At 46.1% G+C, this 12,677-nt stretch overlaps 1 long non-coding RNA gene and 1 pseudogene across 1 annotated transcript in view; one reads left to right on the top strand and one right to left on the bottom strand.

Annotated features, from left to right (window-relative positions):
• The window catches only part of LOC144368435 (uncharacterized), a 188,697-nt gene that overhangs the window by 104,065 nt on the left and 71,955 nt on the right, over positions 1 to 12,677 (top strand). The gene's annotated exons all lie outside the window — the stretch shown is intronic.
• On the bottom strand, positions 5,243 to 11,502 carry LOC144364810 (CREB-regulated transcription coactivator 3 pseudogene; annotated as a pseudogene).

Here is a 12,677-nt window from a genome sequence, read left to right as displayed (position 1 = left end):
AGCAGGGCCTGGGCAGGAGCTAACACAGACACATGTTGGAGTGACTCAGGGAAGGGAAACTCCCTTCCAGTTTAGAGGGCAGCACAATTAACATAAAAATTTCACTGGTTTTCAAAGCCCAGTCAACATTGAATTTGGGGAGAAGTCGTTGAAGTCTGACCTGACTTGGACATATGATTATATTCCCAATAAACATTGGGAACTTCCTATGTTACCAAATACATCTGTAAAATATATAAAACAAATTATCCCCCAGCAGAGCTCCAAGACTGGGGTGAGAGCTGTGTGAGCATGCTTGAGTCTCCCCTTTATATGCCTTCCCTGACTGATAAATGGCTTCCCCAGGCCCGGGTCAGGACAGCTGGAAGGTCTCTCCAGTCACCCTGCAGGGCCCATGCAGTGTCCTGACAAGGGTCTTCTCCCTCCCTGGCTTCTGTGGTTGGTCCCAGCTCAGTGAGAAGTGCCCACATCCCCAGGTGTGGCAGCAGGAGTGACCCCAGAGTACAGGGAGGGGCATCTACATAGAAAACCAAGTTGTGCACCTCAGAACTTGCTTGCAAGCTCCTGTGGTTTTCTTTCACCTTTTTAGTGCAACACAAATCTACCTTCTGTCTTCTTACCCAGGTGCCTCTCTTAGCACCTACAATGCCCTTCTCGATCCCTCACAGTCCCAGGTCCTCGTACCTGAGTTATCTGGGTCCTGCCACATAAGGCCCTTTGCTTAAGCCCCACCTTGATTGGCAGGAAGCTTTCTGATCACATGACCCAACAGCATTCACCTCTGGCTTCACTTGTTGTCTGGCCTCAGCCCTGCAGGTTCTGGGCCTTGGTACTGGGAGGGTCTGTTCCCAGCCAGGGCCTCTCCCAGGCAGAGCTGCTTCACTGGGTTGGAAGTTATCCTCTCGATGGGCCTCCATCCTCACTGGCAGCTTGGTTTCTAAACGTTCCTTTCCTGCTTGCCTTGGATGCCTGCATTTGTTGGGACTTTCCTTTTTTTTTTTAGTTCTCTCAATTGCTTTCCTCCCCCAGTTGGATCACACAGAGTTCCCCTGCACACATCTCCCCAAACCTGGGTTTATCTGAGTCTGGAGACCTTCTCTTCCCTGTGCCTGCCAGGCCTCTCAAACTGCTGGTCCTTTAAAGCTTCACCTAATTCCACTCTCCTTTCCTCCATGTCTTCTTTTCTGGGTTCCCTATTTCAAATATGAGACATGCCTCTGGCTACGAATGCTGGGAAAGTAGGCACCCATGACCTCTGTCTTTCTCTTCCAGAGTCCCCAACACGACTCTGCTGCTGCACCTCTTCTGCCCCTTCCTGGCACAGCCCTGGGGACCCCTTAAGGAAATTCGCTTCTAATAATCCCCTGCCTCAAGCCTCTCCCAATGGACTCTGCCTCATAAACATCTGGGCACTTCATTTTCTCCAGCTTCTTGAAACACAAATATGACTATGTCATATCTAGAATCAAGGTTGGCTGCTTGTTTATTTCCAAATAAATTGAAATCATGTTGCTCCATCTGGCATCCAAACCCAGAGAGCCACTTTGCCACTGAGCCTCTATTGCTGCCACTTGGATGCAGATCCACTTGCCTCAGGTCCCAGGGAGGCGGGGCTGCTGGGAGCCCTGCATCAGCCCAGCTCTGCCTCTTCCAGGTTCCTCCCAGGTGGGGCTTCCATTAAGTGGGTGCAAAGCATGAACACTTGCTTTAGGGCCTCACATGTGGTGACATAGTGATGGCCTAATGGCCTGAAAGGCAGAGGGTTTGGTTCTAGATGAGGAACTTTTCTCATGGCAAATTTAATCTGTTTGCTTGAGAGTGAAAGAAGGCATTTACATGGAAGGAGGACTGAGCAGACTCAGAAGTCACAGATGGACCAGGTCTGATATGCAGGTGCCACGTGGAGAAGAGAGATGGTGCCTGCTGCTCCAGTTCTCCCAGCTGTCCTGGGTCCCAGGTGTCCTTGTTCAGGGTCAGCCATTGCATCCTAACCCACCTCCTGCTGACTTCCCACCTTCTCAGACTGGTCTGTGTAGTAGCTGAAACCTCTCCCCACCTTCTCTGTGCTCTCCACCTGCCTTTCCTCTGCCTCCTGCTGATTCCTTCTGAGCCCTGGTCCCCATGTCCTCTTTGTCCTCCCTATTAGCCATGACCTCATCTCCTAAGCCTCTTAGCATTCTGGTGATGGAAAGTCACTATGTCTGCTCATGCTGCTTCTCCAAGGGCCAGACTCAAGTCACAGGGATGTCCTGGCACAACTACAGAAATGCCAGATAGCCTGCCCACCTGGAGCGCTCTGCCTCCTGTACTCAGAATACAGATGAACACAACCAGACCCACCTGTCCCCAGCATACACCTGTCAGCTGAACTTCTAACCTGAGTGCATTTCTAACGACTGCTTCAGTAGTCTGTCTGTACCAGCCCCTGTGCATAGAATGCTTGGTGGCTTCAGTGCTGTCCCCCTGTGCCCCCCAGATCTTGCTAAGCTGCAAGGGCATTGCCTACCCTCAGAAAGCCTCCACTCTCCTGGCTCATTCTCCTCCTTAGAAGCACTGCTGCTCCATGAGCCACAGTTGACATGTTTGTCTCCAACACTGGAACATCATATTGGAAGGAGTGTTGTCTGGTGTATCTAAGGATTCTGGTTTCCTGAGTACTCAGCAGCCTGGAATCAAAAGGATGATCAATAAAAGCTGGTTGCACTACTTTTATTAATTGTAATAAATGTAGTAGCAAATGAAGTAAATGCAAATGCACTGAAAAAGATTTCCTTTCAGTCTTCTGATTAATAAAGATGAATGCACGAATGTGATTTTGAGGTGGTAATTAGAAAACTGTCTATGTCTATATATCAATGTCTATATCATAGATATATAGATATACTATCTATATATCTATATAATTTTTTGTATCTAAGATATATATGTGTATATATATATATATATGATGAAGATATTTAAAATTCAAGAAACTAGGTGGAAAAATATTCAAAAAATTAATTTTCTAGACTGATGAACATAAATTTGAAAAAATATTCTCAGCTACAAATTATTATAAAACAATGGAAATATTTCTTTTCTAGAATTAAACCACACTGAAGATTTAATATTTACAATAATTTGTCTTTTTAAAATTATAACAAAAGTAAAACAAAGTGGTTACACCTGAAGTCTAATTGCAAAATCGACAGTTCAATTATTTTCTTAAGAAGGTACTCAAGGCTTGTCAGTGACTCAACCTAAATTGTTACAAGAAGAATGAATATCAAATTTCAAAAGGCTCAGTGCAGTGGAAAAGCTCTCTATTTCACTGAAAATAAAGAAAGTGGCAAGCAGTATTCATATGTATGCTTGTCAAAACCAAGTTAACAGTTAATGAAACCATTCCCTGGTGAGTGGAATGGTTGCTAGAGACCACCCCATGGGTGAGAGACGCTGAACGAGAAGGAAGCCAGTGGATCTCCCAGAGCAATGAAATGCTACGTGTCTCAGAACCCACTTATGATGGAACAGACCATGTTCAGGTATACTCTGTTCACACAGTTTTATATATTTTATTATTGCTACTAAATTAGAATAAGATTTTAAAATGAGCTTAGTATGAAAAATAAGAAAGCTATCTTTGACAACTAAAAGAAAGTGAACATGGAGTTGGGTGAGGATGTACTTTTTCCTTCATGATAAGGGGCTTTTGAGAGCAGGGAAGAAGATACGTCTCATCTGCTCACTGTCTGAAGGCTCAACGTGCACAAAAGCCAGAAGTGGGATGGGGGAACTCCCAGTGTGTGCCTTTGGTCATTTATTCAGAAAGAATTTTTAAAGAACCACTAAGTGCCACAAGATAGATGTTATCAGTGGAAAGAAAAAAATACATCTCCACTCTTAAGAATATCAGTGAAAAATAAATACAAGGACCATAAATAACACCCGTAGACTGTAGTACAGTACATTAAATTTGGGGTCAGATAGACTTGGACTCTCAAACACTAACTTTGAATTGTGATCCCTAATAGCTACCCAGCATTCACACATCACTACAAGTTTAGGGATCATAATGGAGTAAATAAAATGGTGTAATGATCCCCTGCCCATTCCTGTTTATCCATACCCTGTGATCAATTGGTTGATTCCTCTGTTGGTGAATTTGCAATCCAGAGGTGGCTTCTATTAGCATTACTCTAGTTTACAGTTTAGACTGATACCACGTTTAACCCTTCTGACTTAAAAATACATGAACTTAGAAAGATGACTGAAACAGTGTGCCTGACTGTGATAGCCCCATGCATGTCCATGGTTAGTTGTTCTGAAAATGGAAAATGCATTGCAAAGAACATAGAAGCAATTTAAATCAAAGGTAGAGAAACCAGGTCATGTCTCAATCACAAGAGGGTGGTCTGTTTCCATTTATGCTGCACTTGTGGTGTGTGTAGGGTGCAGGGCAGTTGAGTTTTGCCAGGCTGCCATGCAGCCATCTCTACAACCTGGTGAGGCTCAGACTCTCTCCTGTGCTGGAGCCAGGCCCAGGCTCTCATCCCTACTACTCCTGACTCCTCCTGAAATGCCTGTCTTCACACAGCTCCTCTGGCAGACTGAGCAGCTGCAGATACTGGCGCTGAGTCCATCAGAAGGTGCAGGCTGCCAAAGCACAGTTACAGGGAGGTGAGGGGCAGGGCAACCTCTGGCTGGGCTCTGACCTTTTCTGTACTTAGCTCTATTCCAGAGCCAGTGACCTGACAGAGCAGCGGCCCAGGCAACCATCTTCTCCTCATGTGATCTCACAAATCAGAGATGCTTTTCCTCTACTCCCAACTCCCTTAAAAAATCCTGACGTATTTCTGAGCTTAATTTGGCAAACATTTGTGTCTGGGGCTGCAGGGGGGGCCTGTGGACCCAGCACTTGCAGCTCTTCACCCAGGTACCTGTCCGTGTGCTGTCTAATCAAGCTGCAGCTCTTGAAGGTTGTTTCCCACCCCCTGGATTATTCCTCCTCCATCCTAAGAAACTCAAATAAATCATCAGCCAGGAGGAGATGGGAAGTCCATAATAAGAGAGCAGAAAAGAGTGAAAGGAAGTCATTAAGCCTCACCCTGCCTCCAGAAAAGGAGGAGGAATTGGAAGATTTGAACTGCAAGTTAGATTTAGAAACTTTTACCCTTCAGTTTCTTTCCAAATAAAATGTGATAATATCCAAAAGACCTTTTATTGAAGTCATAATAACTAGGCTTTCTTTTTTTTTTCAACCTTATTGTGCTGCTTTTAATTACGAAAGATGTAAAATGATGCATTATAAAACTTGAAAGCTATTTTATACAAATTCCAATCTTTAAATATCATTTAACAATGGGCCCTGGGATCCAGGACACTGGCAGGAAGTCTGATTAGCTGCTGTGATGGTCCCATCCATGAAGAAATGGAGACACACTAGGAACCACCTGTGCATAAATCAGAGGAGCCACCAAGGGTTAGAACCGAAAATGTCTTCAAATATGCGCATGGACTTGGATACACAACATTTCAACTCAGGTAATATACAGTAGACTTAGGAGAAAGGAATAGGACAAAGGAGAATTGATTTTTTTTGTTGTTGTTTTTTGTGTGTAGTGCTGGGGATTGAACCCAGGGCCTTGTGCATGCAAGACAAGCACTCTACCAACTGAGCTATATCCCCAACCCAGAACTGATGATGATCTTGATCTGACCAAGAAAATTTTTCTCCTAACACCATATGTCTTAAAAACCACAACCATACAGAAATTAAAAATGGTAACAAATAGGTTTTTAGTACTATGATTTTTAACTGCTAGTAAATGAGAGTAGTATGATTGATGTCTTGTGACAAAACTAAATATTCAAAAATAGTTGTTTTGTTTTTTTCTGAAGTCTATAGCTATTTCCAATGATAAGGACCAAGGCTGGCTTGTCACAAAGGCAGCAGTGAGTGCAGGCTTACATGCTGAGGGGCAGGTAACACTGTCCCCGGTGTCCCTAATACCATCTAGGTAAGGCGGGCTTTATAATACCCAGAATCTTTTCACAAGAAAAGACCAGACTGATGGAGCTAAGGGCAGATTTAATTCAGTGCTAAACCACATTGTCCTCATTACTGACTTCCCCTGGGTGTCTACACTTCTACAGTAACCTAGAAAATGTCCCAGGGGCAGTGCAACTCATCCTGTGGGTCTTGGGGTCTCTGTTGCAAGGCAGGGCTGCTGTGTAACATGAACTAGGACTCTGATGCCATGACTCCCATGAGTAAGGTACTATGCAAAGAGCGGATTACGTTGGGACCCCCCTTTCCTCAAATAGCATACTCTTATGACATCTGTACCATTTTCTGTCTGAAAGGCAAGATCTGATTTGGGGGCCTTTGACGTAGGAGCTGGCTTCTATTAGCACACTGGGGTTTTGGGTAGCTTTACAACTGGAAGGCACTTTTATTTTAACAAAAAGTTACCCCCCCTCTGAGATCTACATAAAGGGATTTGAAAGTTTAATTGGGAATAAGGCTTGCCAGGGGAGGCCAAGAGCCCCTTCCTGAAGCAGAAATCAGGCAAGGAAGACTTGGTTGGTTTCCTAATTTAACAGCAGATTCAGGGAAAATGGCAAAAACAGGAATTCTTGGGTTCCAAAGGTAGGTGGAGTGAAGGCACCATCAGGGTTGTTTGAAAAATCAGAGATAAGGCCAAGGATTGAGGTCTGGAGAGCCACCCAGCCAGGGTCCTCTACCAGACTCTTCTTGCCATAGGCACAGAGGTGTCAGATTCAGACCCTCCTTGTGTAGTCTTAATTCTTTGGGTGGGAGTAGTCCAAGCAAAGGTTCTAGCATCTTATCCCTCCTCCAGGGTTCTCTTCCTCCCCATGCTGTCTTCTCATTGCTTAGCTCTTCCCTTTCAGTGCTCTGTGGGTAACGTCATGTTTTCCATTCAGGGGCTAAGTTAGAGGAGGCAGATGGAAATAGGATCAAACCATTTTATGATAAGGTATTAATGAATAACCATGAACCAAAATTTTATTTACTATAAAATTACTTCTTCTACCTCAAAGCATGTTTGAAGTCATTTACAGAAAAGCATGGATGTGAGAGGGAAGATCTTTTGAGGTGGAGGCCTAGTCAGGATCCCTTAGGTACCAGCACTTGGGGGCCTTGCCACCTATCTGCTATGGAGCATGATCCCAAGTCTAGTGGTAGATTTGGTCACCTAGTGTTAAAAGCATATTAAAGTGCATGCTTAACTTAAGCACAGGCACAAGCATTAGAACAGCTAAAGCTCTGAGAAGATTTGGTAGGGAGTGGGATAGCTATAGATTAGACTGCCTTACAGCATGGCAGATCTGTTCATTCATTCATTCATTCATTCATGCACACGAACACACATGTGTGTATTCAATACACAGTCATGAGGCACTTATTCCATGCCAGGCACTTTTTGGGTACTATGGGTTAAATAAGGAATAAGGCACAGCCCCTGCCCTCTAGGAGCTTATGGTCTAGACCCACAGAGAAGCCACTCTGGGGAGGACAGGGAAATTCAGCTGCTGGGTGAGTGAAAGAACCTCCATCTGCTCCTTCCAGTTGGTGTGTAGGGAGAACTGTGCTTGTCTGGAGTTTGTCTGGAGGTCATCCTGTGTCTGAGATACCTACAGTCCCCTCTCTTTCTTGCCCAGTCTCCAGGAAGGAGCATGTTCTACTCAGGCTCATCCATTATCAGGAATCTTTTTTCAGTGATTGAATAAAATAGTCTTCCTTTTCCTCCTGTCCATGAGGAAAAGGTGTATTGAAGCAGCAGTAAAGAGATTACAAACTGGGATAAAAAACTAGCAGTGGTTTGCTGCACTCAAGCCTGTCCTTGGACTTGTGGTTAAACTTCTTCATATTATAAGTAAGGCATCTGAGAGAAACATGGCTCTTGCCTAAGCCCTGGAATGTCCTCCAGCTGGAGGGTGCCTGGCCTTAACAGCCAGATCGAAGAGGTCATTGTGGTGCTTTGGTACCGTTGCACAATGCTGAGCCAATGCTATGGGCCCACAGCTTCTGCCTGCCTCCGGTGTCTTCAGTCCCATGTCCTGTCTTCAGTGTTGATTGAGATCAGTGGTTCTGAGCACTACATGACACTACTGAGGCCTCCCATTACATGATATTTTCTACTTTTACGTATTGACCAACTAAACAGCCAATAAAAAGATGGAGGGGTCACAGGATGAGCTTTCCAGTTCATTGGAAGCTCTAAAGCAGCCTGTCTGCAGCAGCACAACTTGTGCCACAGGCTTTGGAGGCAGGACATAGCTGTGTCTAGAAAAAGCCATGGAGTCTGAAACTGAACCTCAGCTGAAAGCCTGAAACCATGGGGTTGATTCCTTCCATGTTGAGATAACTAAAGTCCAGGGTGTTCATTGGCTCCATTCTATTTTGCTTTGTTTTGGCTGTTTCAGGGATTTTCCTGTTCTGGTGCTTTCTGCTCAGAGTCGGTCAGCTCGAAATGTCTCTTCCACAGAGGGGTCCAGCAGACCCATGCTGGAGTCACTCAACATGCTGAGTCCGTCCAGGCTCAGGGGTTCAATTTGGAGCTCCTCTTCCAATGGAAATGGAGTGTCCACATTCAGGCTGACCTCAGGCATGCCTGCTAGCGCACTGCTCAGGTCTTTGAACAGGCTGGTGCTTGAATCTTCTGTCAGGATTGTGTTGGGGAAGTTCCCGCAGTTGGAATATAGGTTAGGTCTCAAATGAAATGACTCCGGTTGTTCTCGATGACTTTGTTGCACCAGTGGCACCTGTTGAGGAAAGGCTGAGCCTGGCCTCACAGACTGCTGGTCAAAGCCCACATCTGGGAAGAAGTTGGTCAAAGACGAGCCCTGGGACGTGAGAAGCTGGAAGTCTGATTGTGGCAGGGATGAGGCTGCCTGGGGCTGCTGGGCAGGGGGCTCTTGAGTGTGGGGCTGCTGTAGGAGAGGCTGGGTGAGCTCCTGGGGTGTGGGGTAAGGGGGTGGTGGGGATACTTGAGCTTGAGCTTCTGTGGGCAAGAAGGAAAGTGGGCTTCGCTCTGAGGACACCATCTGGGAGGCAGGATATGGGTTCAGTGGGCTGGTTGAAGAGAGCTGTCTGCTGAAACCTTGATGTGCTTCAGGGCCAGGAGAAAGTGTGAGAGGGCTGACGGGAGGCTGCCTGCGCCGAGAAGGGCCACTTAGGTTTGTGGTGGGGAGAGATGGGTTGCTAAGGGAAAATAATCGGAGCAAAGGGTGAAGAGCAGACGCGTTGGCAACTGATGTCTGTGGGTGGCTATTTAGGGAAGAGGAAAGCGCGATCTTATTGAGCATGGCTTGAATGGAGGGGTTACTCCGAGAACTCTGGAGACCAGAGGAGCTTCTTATCCCCAGGTGAGTCATAGCAGCTGGGAGGTTGCCCACACTATTCCCCCACACTCATACTACCAAAGAGGTTGTCACTGGTATCCAGGGAGGCAGGCAGGGGCACCGAGTAATGGAGGTTGGTTAGATCTGGCAATGACCCTCCAGTGTTCAGGGTCCCCAGAAAGGGTGAGAGGCCTATGTTTTGGCCGTTATGTGGGAAAGCATTGCCACCTCCAACATCACAGGATCGAGGTTGCCCTGACAGGGACTGAATCTCCTTGGTCTCCCATAGTTGTTTTGGCAGTGGCTTTGGAACATTTAACAGATTTTCTTCTTTCAATGGGCCAGGGAAAGATGCCACTTCCCCATGTCCATCATTCTCACCATCACAGAAACCCATGTGTGGGGCAGGCCAGGCTGACTGGCCCCCTCCTCCATAGGGGTCCTGGGGCTTGGTGCTCAGAGCACTCGTGTGAAGAGCAGAATCAGAATTGGTCCTGTTAAGTGCAGATGTTAGCCTGAACCCAGGATGCTTTTCTTCCTTCCAAGGAGGTTGCTGCCTTGGCCAACTCTCATCCAGGGGCTGTGAAGAGTAATTGGCTCCAAAAGTACTACCATCAAATTGTCGTCCTGGCTTGTCCCCAGACCGTCGGTGAAGGGGGTGGAAGCGGTTTCTGGCTGGCCTCTCCACCAACCCATGGTGGCGGGTTCCGCGAATGTTATCAACTTGATGAAACGATGGCTGAAACTCTGAGGCACTGCTCCGCAGCTGCTCACATTTGGTAAGGATCCTCCATGATACTGTGTAAGGCGCAGTTGCTGAAGCTTCTGAAACGGAACCCGCGACAGGGTGAGGTCGGTCCTGAGCTGCTCGGAGGCCCGCGTCTCCTCGGCCTGCCGCTGCGTGTGCAACGCGATCTTCTCACTGAACTTCCGCGGGTTGGCGCTGCCCGAGCCCGGCGAGGCGGCCACAGCGCGGACCCCGCGCTGGCAGGAGGCGAGACGGCAGGCGCGGGCCTGCGTCTCCACCCACCCGTCCGTCCGCAGGCCGCCCAAGCCGCCGCCCGAAGCCCGTCGTCCGGCGCGACCCGGCAGAGGAGCCGCTGCGGCCCCGGAGCCAGCGAGCCACAGCGAGCGCACTCCATAATAACTAGGCTTTCTATGTCATGAATTAGTGAAAGATTAAATGTTTAATTTGCTTTTAAGTCATCATTAGGTTTATTAATATTAAAATTACTCTGCTAATGAATACCTTTTAGATGGTTTGCTGTGACACTGTGAACTAAGGGGGAAAATGTTATTTGCTAATTACTTTAGGTGACAATTCAATGGATCCTCGCTTTTGTTTAAAAACAGATAAAATAAAACCAAGAAGATGTTCATGGGACTACACCAGCATTTTGGAAACCTGAAGACAGAGGTGAGTGCAACTGGCCCCGTGGAACAACTCATGAGAAGTCTGTGGGTTTCATAGTAACTATCAATCCTGCGCTAGAGAAGCTGTGCCACCAACAGACATGGCACAAGGAACCAGAGAACGAGAAGCAAAGTTTCCTGAACAGTCCTCTGGGAGGAAACCCATAGATCACTCATTGCTTTTATTTAAAAAAAATTTTGGGGGGGGAGTAAGGGTACCAGAGATTGAACTCAGGGTCACTGAACCACTGAGCCACATCCCAGCCCTTTTTTGTATTTTATTTAGAGACAGGATCTCACTGAGTTGCTTAGCATCTCACTTTTCTGAGGCTGGCTTTGAACTCAGGATCCTTTTGCCTCAACCTCCTGAGCAGATGGGATTACAGGAATATTTCACCATGCCCATAATCACTCATTGCTTTTAACCTTCTCTCAAGCCATCCAATGATTAACAATTATTTTTCTGCAGCAAAGAGTTCCCAGGCACTGCAAAGCTGGCACATCAAAGGGCCAGGGGTTCCAATCTGCTCACCATCACTACTTCCTAATCACATCATATCACTACCTACCTAATCACGAACTTGAAATGCTGGGTCCCACCAGACACCCCTGAGCATCTTCCCCTCTTGGTCTCCACACACCGCAGTCAGCACATTTGCTTCCAAATGCCTCACCTTTCTCCAAAGCCACCAAGAAGGGAGTCCAACTGCCTTGCGACTGCCAGCCTGTCTTCTTGATCATCTGTCCTCTACCCTCTGCCCTGTACTCTTTGTACAAAGCAGATCTGGTTGTGTTTTTCACTTGCTTGAAACTAACTTTAAATCAGAGCTCAGACACCTGCAGCTTGAGAGCATCCTGTCCCGCACTGAGAACCCCTTGGTGAGCCTTCAGATATGCCCTTTCCTAAACTCATGCTAAGGCCAAGAAATGTGGATGTCTGGGGGCGAGATCCAGGCACTAAGAACTTCCCAGGTGACTCCAGGGACAGCCAAGATTGCACAGTTCTGTTCGCTGGTCAGATGACTGAAAAATGAGCACAAGTGTGGGAAAGTGTCTCTCCTCAGCATGTGGCTTTGGTTTCCTCTTCGACCTCCATCCACTGCCCCCATAAATCCATGCACATCATTGAAACATTGATTATTTTCTCATGTTTCAAAAGATATCAGATGCCAAAGATTCAATTGCCCATAACTCACATTGATAACACACTTACATTGTCCATACTGGCCTGCTTTTATTAAGTTTTTAGTTATTTCTCATAAACCTACCTTGAAAAGTAGTAACAACTACTTTTTTTTCTAAGTGTAACAACTGTCATGGAAGTATATGCTTTCCCCTGCCTCCTTTCACCTTTAGGAGTTCTTATTCTCTCACTTTCTTTGAAGTTTTATTGAAGCTGTTAGTATTCCTAACATTATATGTGTATGTGTATGTGTTTGTGTGTGTGTACAAATGCATATAAATGTATAACATTTTAGTGATCCTTTAATTTAACAAAAATATTCTGTTGAATGTATCTGCATTCTGTGTAGTCTAGGAAGAGATAAGGAGAGAGAGAATGGGAGAGAGATTAGTTTTGATGTGTTGTTTCATATTATGGGAGCAGACCATCCATGGCACTTGCCAGCAGGCTGGAAATTTAGGAAAAAGTAGATGCTGCAATCTCCAGTCAATTCCATAAGTTAGCAGGTTGAAAACTCAGGTGAGTCTTCTATGTTTCAGCCTTGAGAATAATCCTTTCTGCTTTAGGAACCTCAGTTCTTGCTCTTCAGGCAGTCAACTGATTAGATGAGGTCCACCTACACTATAAAGTGTGGCCTGTGTTACTCAAAGTCAATGTTAATCACAGCTAAGAAGTATTTTTCCACATCTAGACTGATGCTTAACCAAACAACTGGGGACCATAACTTTGCCAG

Source organism: Ictidomys tridecemlineatus, chromosome 11, assembly GCF_052094955.1.
Source record: "Ictidomys tridecemlineatus isolate mIctTri1 chromosome 11, mIctTri1.hap1, whole genome shotgun sequence".
Classification (NCBI taxonomy): Eukaryota; Metazoa; Chordata; class Mammalia; order Rodentia; family Sciuridae; genus Ictidomys; species Ictidomys tridecemlineatus.
This window is presented reverse-complemented; position numbering and strand designations above follow the sequence as displayed.